Consider the following 18,030-nt stretch of genomic DNA (forward strand, 5'->3'; position numbering starts at 1 on the left):
TATAGGCCGCTCTAAAGAAGCGTGAAAATTCTGGCTTTCCTCAGCCTAGTGATAAGCCAATAAGTAGCCAATGAAGTAATATTGGTAAATCATTCTAAAGAAATAGTATAATGTACCTACATTGTACAAGTACATCAATTATGCCTATAATACTTAATTCACTATCGAATTAAATTAGTCCCGTCCTTTCACGCTGGTGAATATGAATATTATGAATGTACGAGAATAATGATACCATGATGTGTTTCAAATTCAAAATGTTCTTCAGATTATGTATTGATTTGCTAACATATTTGTGACCTTCACATTTCCTTTAACTTGGCAAGCGAGTATCGATAGACTCGAAGCTAGCTTGCCCCAACACTAGTTACAAAGCGATACAAGCGGTCATTATGTTCCTGTCAGTTGCATTAATCCCTCCAAATTAATGTCCTAGCTTTGTCGTATGCACAGAACACAGTGTAACGAGGTTTCGCAGGTACACCTCGACTCACACGACACGACCGGAACATGTTGAATTAAACACAATTTTAGAAACTGTTCAGTTTAGATTAAAAATAGCAGGAGATTCTAAAGGTTTTGATAATAATCTTCAAATTGAATGTTACGTTTGTTGATTGTTGGTTTTTTGTAAACAAGAAGTATTATCTGAATGCGTCAGTTAACTTTCGAAAACTCATCTAGTTATTAACAAATAACAGTAGGTAAATATACCTTATTATAGTTAACAGTGAAAAAGGTTTCTACGGAAGATCAATCAAGTTTTCGCGAATTTTCACCCTCTTGAGCCACCCCTTTTTCGGCTGGCCATACCACTTTTGATACCAACATATTCCCAGTAGATCTATCCTGTTGTTTCATAGGTAATAGGTATGGCAGTGAAATAGAGACACAAAGTTATCAACATCGTTGAGGAAATTTACGAAAATATTCAGTATAATCATTGCAATCTTAGATTAGAAGATTAATAATTAACTCGTGTAAATAGCGGCAGTAGGTATAGACGTTCATAGATGATAGTCTTTATTATACCTAAGCAATACTCATGTTACTTACTATAAAATTATCAATTTGTCTCTTAGGGTGACTTACACCAAACATTAAAATTAAATTAAATAATATATATTGCTCTGTTGTACTTACTTTGAGCAGCAATACATTAATTTCCTTTAAAATATTTGGTGCAAGGCACCCCTACTTTCGACCTGTCTAACTAAATAACCAACTTTCCCACTAGGTAAGTACCTACATAATATGTCTTTGTATTTTTGTGCATGTGCAGTACAGCATGATTTTATTTTTTTGTGCAGAGGTGGATAACGGGAGGAGAGCCTTTTCAATCAAAACGAATCCCATGAGCAAACACTGCACCGTCACACACCATTGCTACCTAGCTCAGACATACGCCGCGCCGGTTCGTTTTATTACTCCATAATATTACGTGTATGCCTACAAACTTTTACAACGTTTTATTATCACAGACCACTTAATTTTACTTTGTAACGCAAACAGACCGTCCTTTTAAGGGCGCGGACGTCGAGACTGCTAATTTTAGAACTAAGATTATTTTCGTATTTTCCCTCTGATTGAAATATACCTTTGAAGATCGATATTAGATTTATTTTGGTAGTTAGTGTTTGAGTGTACAGAGAAGCTCGATAAAATCATTAACATTAACTATTATAAATAATATCATGTGCGTAACTCACCTTGTCGGCATAGTGAAAACATGGGCAGGCTTTTAGTGCTAATAAGTCCTACTGACTAGAAAATATCCTCTATTGCAGTACTGGTTATGAACAGTCATATTTCCCTTGCTTTCATGATATTTCTAACATGTATGAGAACAGTAATTCATTAGTGTCAGTGGTGGAGGCGAGCCATACAATGAAACATGGCGGAACCGGATATGAGTGTAAACAGATCGGCCGCCATTGTCGCCGCACAGAGTCTATGGTCGGCAGGGTTGGCGGCCATTGTTAGACCAGAGGTTCCCCAGCCTATTCTTCTCTATCCGCTACATTTACAAACGTGTGAAGATACATACTATATCTGATCTTCGAAATGCGTTCATTTTGGTAGAGTACAGCTAGTAGAAACACGAAAAAACAGCAAAATAAGGATACAGCTGTTTTTTTCCGGATTTCAGATTTTGGCTCAAAATAAAAGTTGCTCACTGCGTCTGGCTGTATTAAATTAATATGCCGGCGAGACGGGAAATTAGTAATAAACTCTAAATTTGCATGTTTTTCCTATTTAAAAGCGTAGAAAACTAAAGTTGCGTAGCACCTTATTAGCCTAAACAAGCTACCTAAAGGCATAATAAATATCTCCACAGAGAAACTCGTCAAACTTATGACAGCTTTCCAATTCGCACGGGTATTATAAAAAGCATTCCTTCGAATTAAAAACGGCAGCGGCATGCCTTTTTAAAATAATAATAAAAACAAGTGCCGTTCATTAGCCTAGCCTCTTTAAAAGTCTTGAAATGAAATGAGGTAGAAGCAAATGAGTGGGCTACTTATGCCGTAACCCACTTCGGGCTGGCAGGCGACATGGCTAATTTAAAAGGTAGGCCAGCCAAATATTGTTCTATGCAGATGCCAACTTCAGCCGGTGTTTCTAGGGGTGGATGATAATTGTACTAATATATTTAACTAGAGTGCTTTTTTTGCATTAGAGATACCTCTAAACCTCAAGGGCAGTGCGGTAGTGCAAAATTAATTTTGACTTAACACAAATTTACTTACTAAGAGTTTGATACAAAAATAATTATTAGAAATCGATAGGTTACAATAAAATTTCCTTTCACAGATATTATTCTATTTGCAAAATTCAAGCAAACAATTCTAAAAACTTGGAACTGCGACAGAAAATTAAACTAACAAGGTAGCCGAGAGCTGAGTTAGTGCTATTCGATTTGTCTAACTCAGTTATGTCCATACAACTTTTCTTTTTATACTGCCATTTATTGCCGCGTAAATTTGTATAATCAGGAGTAAAAAATATGTAGTACAGAATGATTTTTGTAAATTTCAGGAGTGGTAGTCCTTCGGGACAGCAGTGATCTCAATTTAAATAGAGATCCGTGATCCTGAATCTATATTTTTTTCACTTTTCCTTTTGTTTTTCATTCATTCAAATATGTCCATAACTATGATACGTAATCCAACACACCTAGCACAGAGTACAAGACGTGGCAAAAGTTTTGTGTCGCGCCCGCTCACATCGCGCCTGCATCGAAAGCGGGCGAATTTCTTGACAAAACTCCCGTACTATACAATGTGTTTTTTTCGAATCCGACAAACTTTAAGGGTGTATTCTACGAGTGATTTCATGAGGAAAACACCCCCTTATGGGGGGTCAAATCTTAATATTCTAGAAATGGCGGCCATTTTAAAGTTTTAGATACTTAGTTTTCATAAAAAATCATATCTCGAGATTTAAACGCCTTGCGGACATGAAATAAAATGATTTTATCCGCAAAAAGTCATCTCTATCCAATAAAAATAGGCACAACTGCTAAAAAGTTACATAAAATAAGTTACAACACAAGCACCTAATCTAGTTTTGTTCAGAATAAAAACAGCAAAAATTTACATTTACTTGAATAACTTTGAAAATAGCCCCCCTTTGATGGTATTTTTATGTATTCTTTTAAAAGTATTTGAGTTAAGCTAAACAATTGTAAACAGCCATTGGCTTTGCCTTTATACTTATACTTATTTAAGTTTTAAAATTAAAATAACTACGGCCATTAATATAAAGATATACCTACATTTCTTTATAGATTTATTTATGTAGCATCAGAAAGATATTTATATCCATGTACATTTATTTACAGCAATTATAAGGTTTTAATTTAAATCAGCGACAAATAGGTATACGAGCTGAAAGCTTCCCACTTACTATAAATGCAAAAGAAAACAAACTAAACTGACTTCTTATATCATGCAATGATGACATGACAATGACAATGGCAACTGCTATAAATACACAATTATCGAATTGTCTACCATTAATTTGCATTAAATGAATATTGATACTATCGCCAATTAATAAATAAAGCATTTTAATGATATTGACGACATACGATAACGATAAAACTTACCAAGGCACGTGGACGTAACTTACTTCAGAACATTATTCATAATGTTTGTGTTTAGGTCGATAAATTAATTTCATAAACTGGATTAAAAAAATATCTAGCCAAAATCTCATCATAACACGTATAAATAAGCTATAATTATGTAGCACATAAAATACTCAAGCACCGTTAATTTATACTTGAACTACCTATGTACATGATTCTGGAATGTGCAAACATACTGGAATCTTTTTCGTGTTACGAACTCTGGACACTAACAAACAGGAATAAAAATAAATTAGTTAGAAAAAGAAAACAATTCGAATACTAAATTCGAATTTTGCGGCAAAGTCGCGATATCGCGCGCTCGCGTGCACGAAGGTCAGAGGTTGCAGATAGTGTTTACGGCCAGATACTCGGGGCCTTGTTAGAACGAAACAAAAACTACTTTCGAGTGATACCAGCTTGTAGGTTAGCTGGTTTGCGTTAAGTGTAGACTATTTGCAATTCAAAAATGGAATACCGTAGCGTTGCCACTCCAAAGACACCTCTGCTTCGCCTCGGCCTTGGGGGGAAGTGGTCTTTAATTGTTCGGAACTGATATCACTGTCAAGATGACTACCAACAGGAAATGGAGCCGCCATAGTCGTTAAATAGTGGCTGGCCTATTTTTGTGGGACCTTGGATATTTGCGTGTCAGGTTTAAAGTGGAATTCCCAACGCGCCGGAGCGGCGATCAAACCACATGATAGTTTTTATGAACGAGTATCAAGCTTAATTACACCTTTAAGATTTATATCATTTTGAATAGTTTTCAAGTTTCTAAGAGATATACTTACATGCTATAGATAGATGCTGTCAAAAGAAGGGTATAGGGTAAGCCGAAAGGGTGACTATAAGGCCCGGTTTCACGATACTCGGTTAGATCATAACAAGGGATTCTTCAATTTATACGTCATCTTCATATTAAATTCTTGACAGATGTATCAAAAGTCAACAACTTATCCCTGGTTATGATCTAACCGATTATCGTGAAACCGGGCCTAAAGAGGTCATTATAAACCACTTATCATCTATGACTTTTAACAATTCGCAAGAAAAATATTTCTCCATAGAAACTTTGATGGTCATTGTGTCATGTGGCTTTTCCATATGGGATACAAAATTTCGCATCTGGTCTTTGTGTGTCACTAAGTGAACGCAAGTTTATGTAGTCCACTGGCCAGCAATCACATCACAGCTTGTGACTCGTGCCCTCTGCTCCTTGCAAATGAACTGAGTAATGCCGGTGCAAAGTGCGGATGGGGATGGTAGGTTTTTTTGTAAAATCATACGTATCACGTTGGTAACAAGATAGAAATTTCAGTATGATTTCAGGACATCAAAGCGGATTTCTCTTCAAGGCAAGAGTGCACACTGGGGGTGCAGTAGAGGGATGAAAAGGCTTGCTGACGGACGCAAGTTTATGCGATGAATTGATTATGTTACTCGTATTCAAATACTATAAATAATTAAATACTTCTTATAAGGGCTGATTTATCAATGGTCAGATAAGTGCTATCTGAAGAATAAAATTGTTGCTGTTACTGTCTAATACAAAGATTCAGATGCGACAGCAACAATATTATTCCTCAGATAACACTTACCTGACTATTGAAAAATCAGCCCTAAATATTTCACAAAAAATAAAAATATACCTGCTCTCTGTAGTGTTAGTGTTGTCTAAACTACATACTTGCACAAAAAATACAATATCTGTGTCTCACGAATGTATTCTACATTTCTAACTTATTTTGAACTACGGTTTCGGTGTAGTGCTTTTTTACTCAATTATTCCAATCGTTATTTCCGTCGCATGTCTTTTATATATTTTTTAGTATGAGAGCGTGGAAATTAACAAGTTAATAAAGATCCTAGGCATTATAAGTAATTTTTGAATGCCTGTTAAAACCATGAGTTTATTATTCAGAATATTGAAATATTATACCGTTAATCAAATGTAACCTTCAATTTATTATAACTCAAATTTACTAAATTTTCCTTAGATTATTTTCTTATATTTCATAACTATATTTTAAAATCTGTTCCACAGTTTGAATTTAGAAGGCGGAAGCGACGTAATTCCAGAGGAAACGTGCCAATAGGAGGCGGCCGCCGCGCGCTGGCGCTACTCCCCTTTTTCATTTTATACCAACTGTACTCACCCCGCCACGAGTACGATTATAGAGATGGGATAAATAGTTGTCTATTTAATGTAATTTTACATAAAATAAAATGTAGCACACTAGCAGAATAGGTATTTACTATTACCTATTTATAAAACACTTATAAATACACCCAACAAACAGGGTACAAAAACTGCAAGCTAAGTAAGAACCTACGCCACCGTAGCAAGATAGCAACTCACGGGTTTTAAATGGCACATCGCTCCACAAAAGCAAATGAATCTCATCAGCTTGACGCATCCTCGACAAGACGAGCAAACAATCGATAACAGGAACGTGACCGCAGCACATCCCTAGCGCCTCCCAGAGCCCTCACGGCGTCCGTGCCTCCACATACAAACGGCTTAATTATACTGAACAACCAACTGCACAGTCCACTCATTTTCAACTCTACCAGTTTAGACTTAAACCTCAACTCTGCTTGGAGCTGAAAAGGTAATATGTTGTCGAAGTGTATTTTTCTGCTCATCCCGCAAACGGTGTCAGTTCGCGATATCAAATATGACTGAGCTGGATCCAGCGAAAGATGAAAAGCCGAAAACTGGCCGAATTTTCAGGAAGAGTATTATTTGTTCGGGTTTAGCTGTAGCCGATGTTATTCTTGATTTTATGGAAATTTATTTCTACTGCAGCAAACCTCATTTCTGGGATTTGCTGAAGAAAAAATACGATTATTCATTTTGGATATTGCGTTCAAAGAGCACTAAGGAACTAATAAACCGATGAAAATTTAATGAGAATATTATGAGTTGTCTACAGATACGGACACAAACTATAGTGCCATGCCCACTGTAACACGGTCTTTTTCATTTGGGCCGAAAGCTAAAGCTAAACCGCCCCTAGTAGAGTTATGTACCAATAGCCGGGGGTCGACGCGGCATCATGTATGCCGGGGGTCGACGCGGCATCATGTATGCCGTGAGTTGGCCCGGAGCGGGAGACTGCTGACGAACTGGATTTCGATCGGATTGTTAAACAACTTTGTGGATATTATTTGATTTATGTGTGCCCGCGGCGTTGTTTGAGGATAATTTAACTTGCGTAACGTGGATGTTGCAATTTCAGAGCGTTTTCAATTATTTTATTGTACGTACCATAGCTAAATTGGAAAGTAATGAGTAATGACTATATTTGGACTTAGTAAAATGCACAACATAGGTACTTATTGATGTCTGTTTTTATTTTTGTACAAAACATTTAACACTATAGTCCCATAAAAATACGTGAAAGGGTTTAATTTGATACAAAGCCCGTCAATTTTTTTTTTTCCATGTGAAATCTTTAGCACTGAAGAACGGTAATTTCATATAGGTATAATTATAGGTCTTTACCTATTATTATTAAAACTATTGGCTCACCCCAATGCAAAATGTAGCTCACCTACAATAAGAATATGTTTGCACACCCACTCGTATAAGTTCCGTGCAAAGACCGGTAGAACAGAGAGTAATAGGGCAATCCGTCAGCGTCGTACTGAAGGTTATTGGTATTTACAGGGAGGCAAGCTAAGCCTCGTGCTACTTGACTAAGTTATTGCTACTATGTGCACTTAATCTTCGTGAGAGGATAAAAGAAAAATGCAACGTCTTAGGAAATAAAACAACGTTGGGCATTTTATTTGCGAGGTCTCTGAATCGAATGTCTGTACATTCTGATCACTACTGGAAGACTTAAATCTGTGGGTCCCCATATAGGTTTGAAAGGGGTTCTATCCCTTATTAGAGTATTTCCCGTTTTGATAACACAAATATTCGAAATAATTGGTTTTTCTCGCTGATTAATAAACCTGCGATGACTTCTATGAATACGGGAGCTATTGTTACACTTTGTGGCAGAGGGCTGTGTGCAGTAGTGATCATGTTCACGAATGATACAAGTACAAATCGGAAAGATTAATTTCCCAGTAATATTTACTAGGTACCTATATCTCCTCATTTAAACTTTTTTGTGTTGTTTTGCTGTTCGCATTGTTAGGTAAAGTTAGATTTTAGTTCAGATTAAGTACTTACTCAGGTAGATTAGCATAAAAATTGCCTGTAATGTATCTTGTAACAAGTACCTTTAGGCATAAATATCAGTACTGTATCCATGTATTTAGTTCATAAGAAACTCCTCTGTATACAGGTTAAAGATTTATTTTTTTCGCGAATTTTGATAGACAGATAATTTATTTATTTACATAACACATACATTTTGACATTGTGATTTTCGGGCTTAGATATAACATGCTGCACACGTAGGTTTCGGCTTACTATACTCTTTTTGCAACACCCTGCATGTATGCTGTTGGTGTTTCTTAATAAAAAAATAAGTACAATGAGGTGGTTACCTGGCACTATCTCCGACTCGTCATGTCCAAGCGCGGCGCAGCGCAGACGGACAGCCCACTTCACATCCTCCTCCACACCACCTGCGAATAACACATACATAGCTTGTAGAGACAACCGAATGGTGGAGTGGTAGTGACCGTGACTGCTATGTCGAAGCTCGCAGGTTCGATTTATTTATTAATTTATTTATTATTTTATTGCACAATATACAGAAGTAATTACGTACAATCAGGTGGACTTAATGCTAGAAGTATTTTCTACCAGTCAACCTGCAAGAGGTACAACACGTAAAACACAGGTAAATTTTACACGATTTTAGAAAAAAAAAACAAATAAATACAACAAATAAATATTCGATTCCCGTAAGGGTGGATATTTGTTTTAAACGCAGTGGTAAAGAGATCCCAGGTTTAAAACCCAGAATAGAATTACGTAAGTACAACTTTTTTGATATGCAAAATAATTAAACTTTAAAGGGTTATCCAACTAGAGAGGACAGCAAAAGAATTATACGCAGAAACTTTGCTTAGGCCCTACAGGTAAGTAATCCTTATCCTTACTAATATTATAAATGCGAAAGTAACTGTGTCTGTCTGTCTGTCTGTCTGTCTGTCTGTCTGTCTGTTACTCTTTCACGCCAAAACTACTGAACGGATTTGAATGAAACTTGGTATACATATGGTCTAGACCCTGGGAAAAAACATAGGCTACTTTTTATCCCGGAATTCCCACGGGAAAACTTTTTAAGGCGAAGCGAAGCGCGCTGGAACAGCTAGTACGGAAATAATGCTAAAACATTGTAAATGCACTAACAAACCGGCAGCACTAATCCCTTTACAAAAAACCGGCCAAGTGCGAGTCGGGCTCGCGCACAAAGGGTTCCGTAGCAGCAAATATAATATTACAGTTAAATCAACCTATCTCAAAAACTATAAGAGATACTTTGATCAAACCAAAAACCGTTGAAAGAGTTAATTAGCATGCATCACCTCTATTTTTTTTAGAATTTTATACCCCGTAGTTATAAAAATAGAGGGGGGGGGACATACTTTTTACGACTTTGAGAGCTGATATCTCAAAAACCGTTCACTTTAAGAAAAATGTTTTTTAGAAAACTTTATATCATTTTAAAAGACCTTTCCATTGATACCTCACACGGGTATGTACATCGAAAAAAAAAATTTCATCCCTCAGTTACATGTATGGGGGGCCCCACCCCCAATTCTTTTTTTTACTATTTAGTGTCATATTTTTGTAGCGGTTCATACAACACATATTCCCATCAAATTTCATCACTGTAGTACTTATAGTTTCCGAGTAAATCGGCTGTGACAGACGGGCAGACGGACAGACGGACAGACGGACATGACGAAACTATAAGGGTTCCGTTTTTGCCATTTTGGCTACGGAACCCTAAAAAACCGCTCGCTGCTTTACCCGAGCGCACACGGGCTAGCAACAGAGTAGGTAGTAAGTAAGTTACAGTGAGCTAGCGGGTAAAGTTGGAAACTACCTTTGTCGGGCGTTTAATCAGCTAAGTGTTGAGTTGGGGGCAGTCGCTGCCCTCAGTGCTGCGTCGTAGCTGAAGCTATGATATTGTAAGCTAGGGTACAGTTGTCAAGCCAGAGCTAACTTGTCGAGGAGATGAATGTGATAGTTGAAATTGCTAGTGGTGGTGGTGGTACACCGAAAACATCTAATAACTTTAAATCTAATTAAAAAATACTGAATTTTTTTTCTTCGGTTAATGCAATACCAATTGTTTTAAATACCGAATTATAAATCTCACGTAATTTATAAGTAATTATTACGATTGTTAACTATAAACAAACTAAATTCCAGATTGTAACTAACTTTATACTGATCATACTGGGAAATCAGAAGTGAATATTGAAAATAGAAAAAAGTTAATTAAAAGAGTGATGAAACTCCCAGGGGTTAACATTCATAGCGTTTTATAATTTACGAGCATTGTGATCATAGCCTTACAGATTTAAGTTGGTATTGGTTTTCTTACCAAATATCATTGGGTACCCTTTCAGAAATTATACATTCGTTAGGCAGCGTTCCCACTACGCCGGACCGGCAGATCTGCCGAAAACCGGACACCGGACAGAGTGTTCACATTACATCGGATCCCGGAAGAAATTCAGACAGTCCTCACTTGAATTTGGACCTGCCACGCGCAGGTGACGAAACGTGAGTGGAACAATGGGGGACAGATACCGGCACAAACTCGTTCACATTACTCCGGGCCCGGTCGTTCTACCGGCAATTCGTAGTGACAAAACGTTCGGTAGAAATGCCGGGCTCGGAAAAAATGCCGGACCCGGGATAATGTGAATAGCTTCATATACAGCCACTAGCTCTTCCGGCAGATTTACCGGCGCGGCGTGTTTTGAAACTATACAAGGCCAGAACGCACCCATAGTGTACTAGCACTGTATAGTTTCAAGTGAAAAAAATAAATATTTTACTTGAAAATATACACGATTTGTGCGTACTAATCGCGTATACTTTCAAGTTGGGATTTACTGAATCGTACTTGAAAATATACATTGCTATTACGCATTTTGCTTGATTGGCGTACTTGTCGCATATAATTTATACCTACATGCTGATTCTAATTTACTTAACTATTTCGGTAAATGTAAATGACTACAATTGACTTGTTCTGCCTGTCATACCTATAAAATGATAATAAATGAAGATGAACAAGCTCTAATTTGATTGATAAATTGATATTTATAGCAATCATACTTGCAAGTAAGCATACCTACTAATATCTTATTATTTAAATGAATTAAGAGTAATACCTACTACACTCCTGAACGGATAAGACTAGCTTAATGACGCCGTCGACAATATTAAAGTGCATTTAACAGCGCATCAAAATATTATTATAACCAACTAAAATTGTAAATTTTGATCAAATTTGAAATTTTATGGTTTAAAAAAATTAGGGTCATTTGGTGTTGACTTTTTGCTACTTGGACTTATTCATTGCTCGTGAGTGTAGTAGGTATGTAGGTAGGTAGGACACACACACACCAACACACACACACACACACACACACACACGCGCACAGACACCCACACACTGGTTATAAAATTAATTTAAATTATTATTTGATTTTGTGTTCTATTTTTGTTTATTTACCAGTAAGGCCCTAATCTGGAAGAGAATAACTGTCTTCTGAAATACAGATTTATATCTGGTTCGGAAAACAGTGCTCAATATACTTTGTACGTATGCTTTTGGTGAAATAAATAAATCTTTAAATCTTTTTTTTTTTAAATCTTTTTTTAAATAGACATATTTTTCATCAAGTTTTGAATTCACCGTAATTGTCTTTTATGAATTGTTCTACACCCTCTTATGAGATAATGTTTACTATTAACAACAGTTCTACAGTTTAATATCAATTTACTTTTTAACTTACGGTGTACACAAAAAACACGTTACGAAATTAATGCCAAGTGCGGAATGATGATGCAATGTTTAGAAAGCAATAGCCTTATTACTATTTCGCATGAAAGAAAGAGAGAGCAACAATTCAAAAGGGCTACCTGGTAACTAATCACGTATATTTTCAAGTGCTCGCATTGCCGCTTGGCGCTTGAAAATATACACGATTAGTACGCAGTGGTAACTGCTGCAGTATATTTTCAAGCCATAATTTTGGCCCAACTTACTTGAAAATATACGCGATTAGTGCGTAATGGCCTTGTATACTTTCAAGTAAATCATGGCACCATTTTAATTTGAAAATATACGCGAGCAGTCCCAACTTCTGCGTTCTGGCCTTGTATAGTTTCAAAACACGCACCGGCGCGGCAGATCTGCCGGTCCGGCGTAGTGGGAACGCTGCCTTAGACTATGCCGTAACTGTCAATAACGCGTGTTTTGAAACTATACAAGGCCAGAACGCAGAGGGTGGGACTGCTCGCGTATATTTTCAAATTAAATAGGTGCCATGATTTACTTGAAAGTATACAAGGCCATTACGCACTAATCGCGTATATTTTCAAGTAAGTTGGGCCAAAATTATGGCTTGAAAATATACTGCAGTAGTTACCACTGCGTACTAATCGTGTATATTTTCAAGTGCCAAGCGGCAATGCGAGCACTTGAAACTATACGTGATTAGTTACCAGGTAGTTATTTTGAATTGTTGCTCTCTCTTTCTTTCATGCGATATTGTAATAAGTCTATTGCTTTCTAAACATTGCATTATTCCTCACTTGGCATAAAGAAAATTGATTTACATTAAATTGTAGAAACTGTTGTAAATAGTAAAAATTATCTCAGAAGAGGGTGTAGAACAATTCATAAAAGACAATTACGGTGAATTCAAAACTTGATGAAAAATATGTTTGTAATAGGTCTATCTATAAGGTAATACCTACTACACTCACGAGCAATGAATAAGTCCAAGTAGCAAAAAGTCAACACCAAATGACCCTAATTTATAAAAACATTTAATTTAGAATTTACGTTTTTCGTTGGTTATAACAATATTTTCATGCGCTGTTAAATGTACTTTAATATTGCCGACGGCGTCATCAAGCTAGTCTTTTCCGTTCAGGAGCTATCGTCACTGGAACTTTTTCATTGATCGTGAGTGTAGTAGGTACCTATTACTCTTAATTCATATAAATAATAAGACATTAGTATAAGAATACTTGCGAGTATGAACTCGCAAGTATGATTGCTATAAATATCATTTTATCAATCAAATTAGAGCTTGTTCATCTTTATTAACATTCTATAGGTATGACAGGCAGAACAAGTAAATTGTAGTCATGTATGTCCATTTACCGAAATAGTTAAGTAAATCAGAATCAGCATGTAGGTATAAAATATATGCGACAAGTACGCCAATCAAGCAATGTGCGTAATAGCAATGTATATTTTCAAGAATGATTCAGTAAATCCCAACTTGAAAGTATACGCGATTAGTACGCACAAATCGTGTATATTTTCAAGTAAAATACTATTATTTTTCACTTGAAACTATACAGTGCTAGTACACTATGGGTGCGTTCTGGCCTTGTATAGTTTCAAAACACGCGTCAATAACCTTAGTAGGAAGCACGCTACGAAAACCTATTGACTAACATAATATACCTGTATATAGATTTACACAAATGTACATACGAATACATAAATATCGCAGCTTTTTACATAACAGTGCCCTCATTGTAGTGAGTGAGCGGGAAGCGGAGTACCCACTCATCGATTGGAATAAGTATATAGGTATATAACGAAAGCTGTGCGAGTATATAGCGTCTGTGATTGGAATTAAGCTGACTAGCGTTCTGTTGTTACAAAAGAAATAATTTTACTGAAAGGTTTGCCATTTCATTAATTATCATTGAGTTTATTTTTAATATGATTACTTATGGTAATTTTAATAAACGATTGCATGTTATTTTACATATTTATAATCGAAGTGCGAATAAGATTCAAAGTTTATAATAGCTAGATATAACGATTTACTTCCTAACAACATTCTTCATATTTTATTTCTTTATTTATTTATACTTTTATTGGAAAATTTACAAAAGTAGATGTATAATCAGGTGGACTAAATGCTAAGAGCATTCTCTACCAGTCAACCAGTCTATTTTACGTCCGAATGTTTTTATTTTTAAGCTTTAAACCTTAACAATGGATTCACAATACATTCATACACTAATATTTACAGCATACAGTTATTTACAAGTGAAAGGGTTCGAAGGCTGTGGCGGGTACTTGGCGCTAAGTGCTTTCTCCCACTCGACTTTCGACGCCGCTACCGATACCACTTTGCTAAAGATGACAAAAATGTTTAGATTTTTTTACCCGTGACTGCAAAAGAGGGGTGTTTACTGAACCACCTTCATACGTATAAAAATAGTTTCAAAACTTCAATAAATACCTCTTTATTTGTACTAAGTAAGTTGTACTAATGTACTACATACTAGTTAAGATTGACAATTTATTAGCTGAGTAAAGGATATTTAGTTTCATCCCCGTTAATATGAACACTATTCTACGTATAATACACTCACGGGCAATGAAAAAGTTCCACCAAGAAAAGCACCAAATTACTCCTAAACGGCAAAAGCTATCTTAATGACGCCTTCTGCAAGATTGAAGTACATTTAATAGAGCCTCAGGACATTACCAACTAAATACGGTTATAAGTATTTTGTTCAAAGTTTTTATTAAATTATTGAAAAAATAGGGGTCGTTTGGTGTCGGTATTTTGTGAGTGGAACTATTTCATTGCCCGTGAGTGTAACAATATGTTTTCTGTATACGTTTATATGAAAACTAGTTTACCCATATGAAAATACTGCAGAATTTTCCAGAGCGAAGGCATGAGGGGCACTCGCGCGGGCCCGCAGTTGACAAACAGCTCGCTACTTAAACCGTTAGAGCTTTAACTTTGTAAGAAATAGCTACGAGCGCTTAAGTACACCTCTAAACATGTAACTGTTTGTAACGTTGCGTCGTAGTGAACTTTGTAACGTTATAGTTACTCGGTTAGTTGATGGCGATTAGCTATTCAATACAAAAAAATATATAAAGTTATTTTCATATAAAAAGCTACAAGGTTTTCCAAAGAAGATTGATGAACTTCTTCATGTTTACTGTTACCGAATGATTAAACCATAAATTCCTCTTTTCACAATAACCAACGTTAAAAATGCTCGAAATTCAACACAACATTCGCATAACTTTTTTGAAACGCCTGAACCGATTTTAATAAAATATGGCAAAGAACACTCAGGGTAACATTAATCATCACTCTAAAAAAATTAAACGAAAATCAGTTCACCTGTTCAACACCCCTCTTTCTCCATCAGGGTTAATAAACATCAACACTAACTGACAGAGCTTTCCAACATGAAACCTGAAGTTACGCAACTGACGAACACACTGTATCGCGTCCTCGTTTTTCTGCGTGGGAGGGTAAAGCAGGCGCACACGTGCCGGCGTCCACGGCTCACGGCAGACACGCCCACGCCGCGTAGTGCCGGCGGGGTTGCCAGCCGCGACGCTACCCGGGGTAATGCCAGACTAGGGCGACGACGGCTGAGGGGTTAACGTGTGACGAGTCTGGCTGATTTAAGAAATATATGTGTCTTTGTATAGTCAAAATTCATGATTTCGTGTATATAGGTATACGTAAGAGATATTTCTTATTTTAGTAAGTTAGTCATTATTGGAAAGCCTGATGTGCCGAAGCTTTTAGATTAAAACAAATTATATTCTTTAACAACATAATTCGAATAAAGTAAACCTAATCACTAAGTCACCGACGACTTACTGGTTTCCCTCAACTTTTCCAGTAGTTTTCTACTTTTCACCTGGCAACCACGCACGAGGTATACGGGCAGGATTACGACCTTGAGCCAAGGTCGAGGTCAAGGCGACTGTCTGTTTTCATAGGACTCCCGGAGATGTATGTCGTACTTTGTTCTTATCACTGCTGTCTGAATAAAAAATATTGTCCTTTAGTGGGTTTCGCTAGCTGTCGGGGAGTGTCATTAAAGGCTAGTGGGTCGATTTGTTGCAAAAAACGTAGGTATTATGTAACACACAACTGGGTCGGGAAGCGTATTACATGATTGCGTTGGTTCACATTGATTTTGTATTACGCAATAAACGTAACTTACTATAAAAACACTGGTGAAGAAATAATTTAGTTGCTAATGAAATGGAAAATAAAATGACTTACTTACGCTGAGTTGCAGAAATGAACTTTAAGCTGTCGACCTTAAAATGTATTGCTGCCTTGCTTGACAGTATACAGTCAGAAACAGACAGATGTAGATTTAATGCCTCAATTCCTTTCTGCAACTAAGCGTTAACCGAATTCTCCTTTTTTAAGTTAAAGCAAAAGAAAACAGTCTTTGTCTACAGACAAAACGGTATAACTGGTAACTCTCATTAAATGTCGCGTCCGTCCGTCCGGCGCCGGAAGTTGTCCGTCCGTTGCCCACCGTGAGTCCGGTAACTCACAGAAACTTGTCCGGTATTTCCCTCGTTATGAAGTATTGGCTTTCATGTAACTTCATCCAGCCGCTCTATGTCATTAATCGGGGCAAATTGCTCCTGACTCTTCGGCTTCGTAAAATATAACGCAACTAAGTTAAAATTACAGAAATTAGGTGTGTTCGAAATATTTTCGGGACCTATGAGTGCCCTGCTGATGTGGACCTAGTGGCACATCTAAAGAGTCCAGGGGTTCCAGTAAATAAATGATAGAGTAGAATGTATTTTCAGGTGGGCGTGTAATAATGTGAGGTACTAATTATAATAGGTACCTAATAACATAAAACGCAACAAGAACATTTACAGTACCTAAACATACCTAACAATAACAATAATGTACTCCCAAATTGATGTCCAAGAAACAAATATGAAAAGACCAAGACCAGGCAATCTCGGTGACAAAAAAAACACAACTGAAATATTCCTGAGTTTTCATGGTTTCATCACGTCCCCGTAAACAAACACTGCTGAAGCACACTTCTCCCTCTTGTGATGAGTTTTTAAAATATTAACCAAGGTTTTGCGGCGACATAAGTTTTCGTAAATAACAAAACTTGTTCGCGCTGTCTCATCGCTATTATTCCCGTGAGACAACTTTCTGTCTTTTTATCGACTTCGCCAACTCTGGCTTCATCTTATAAAGTGGGTAAATACATGTACAGATATATGTACTAGCTGTAGTTGTATTGTTTTAGTGTTTGTGTAGTTTACAATATTACTATGTATGTATAAAGCAAAGTCGCTTCCCGCGTCTGTCTGTATTTATTTAAAACTACACAATGGATTTTGATGAGGTTTTTTTAATCAATAGAGTGATTTAAGAGGAAGGTTTTATGTACGTTTATTTCGGAATTCCACGGGAAAACCTCTTAGGGCGAAACGAAGCCTGCGGGAAAAATTAGGTGACATAATTACCAATAAATCAGTTCATTCCGAAAAATATATTATGAAGTGTGCACAAACAGCACCGTGCAACCATATTTTTTTCATATTTTATGAATAAAAACTAATATGAAAAATATTTCAGGCAATATAAATCGAGAATTGTTATTTAATTCCTCTAACGATTCCACTTACCGGGTGCCGGCGCGATCGCACGATCGTAACAACCATGTCGGCAGCCATATAAAAATGTCAAACAATGATTGCTTTATATTTCCCCTTGTTTCCAGTTCGTAACTTTTAATTAAAAGTTCATGGGAACACTACCCCAATTATGACTTTCAGCGCTCAAAATATAAATCAGCCTAAAACCGGCAGTATTAAAATTTAATTGTAAAAAAACATGCGCCCTTATTGCTTGTGTATTAAGGTTTATCTTTTCCTGTTTACGTTGCA

General features: G+C 36.6%; 1 protein-coding gene across 2 annotated transcripts in view; it reads right to left on the minus strand.

The window, feature by feature from the left end:
* LOC105386751 (acetylcholinesterase-like) overlaps positions 1–18,030 on the minus strand; it is a 34,384-nt gene that overhangs the window by 4,537 nt on the left and 11,817 nt on the right. For both annotated transcript variants that reach the window (XM_038107727.2, NM_001305541.1), the window contains 1 exon segment: positions 8,642–8,722. The gene's annotated coding sequence lies outside the window, so the exon portion shown is untranslated.

The sequence above is a fragment of the Plutella xylostella genome, chromosome 15, assembly GCF_932276165.1.
Source record: "Plutella xylostella chromosome 15, ilPluXylo3.1, whole genome shotgun sequence".
Taxonomy (NCBI): Eukaryota; Metazoa; Arthropoda; class Insecta; order Lepidoptera; family Plutellidae; genus Plutella; species Plutella xylostella.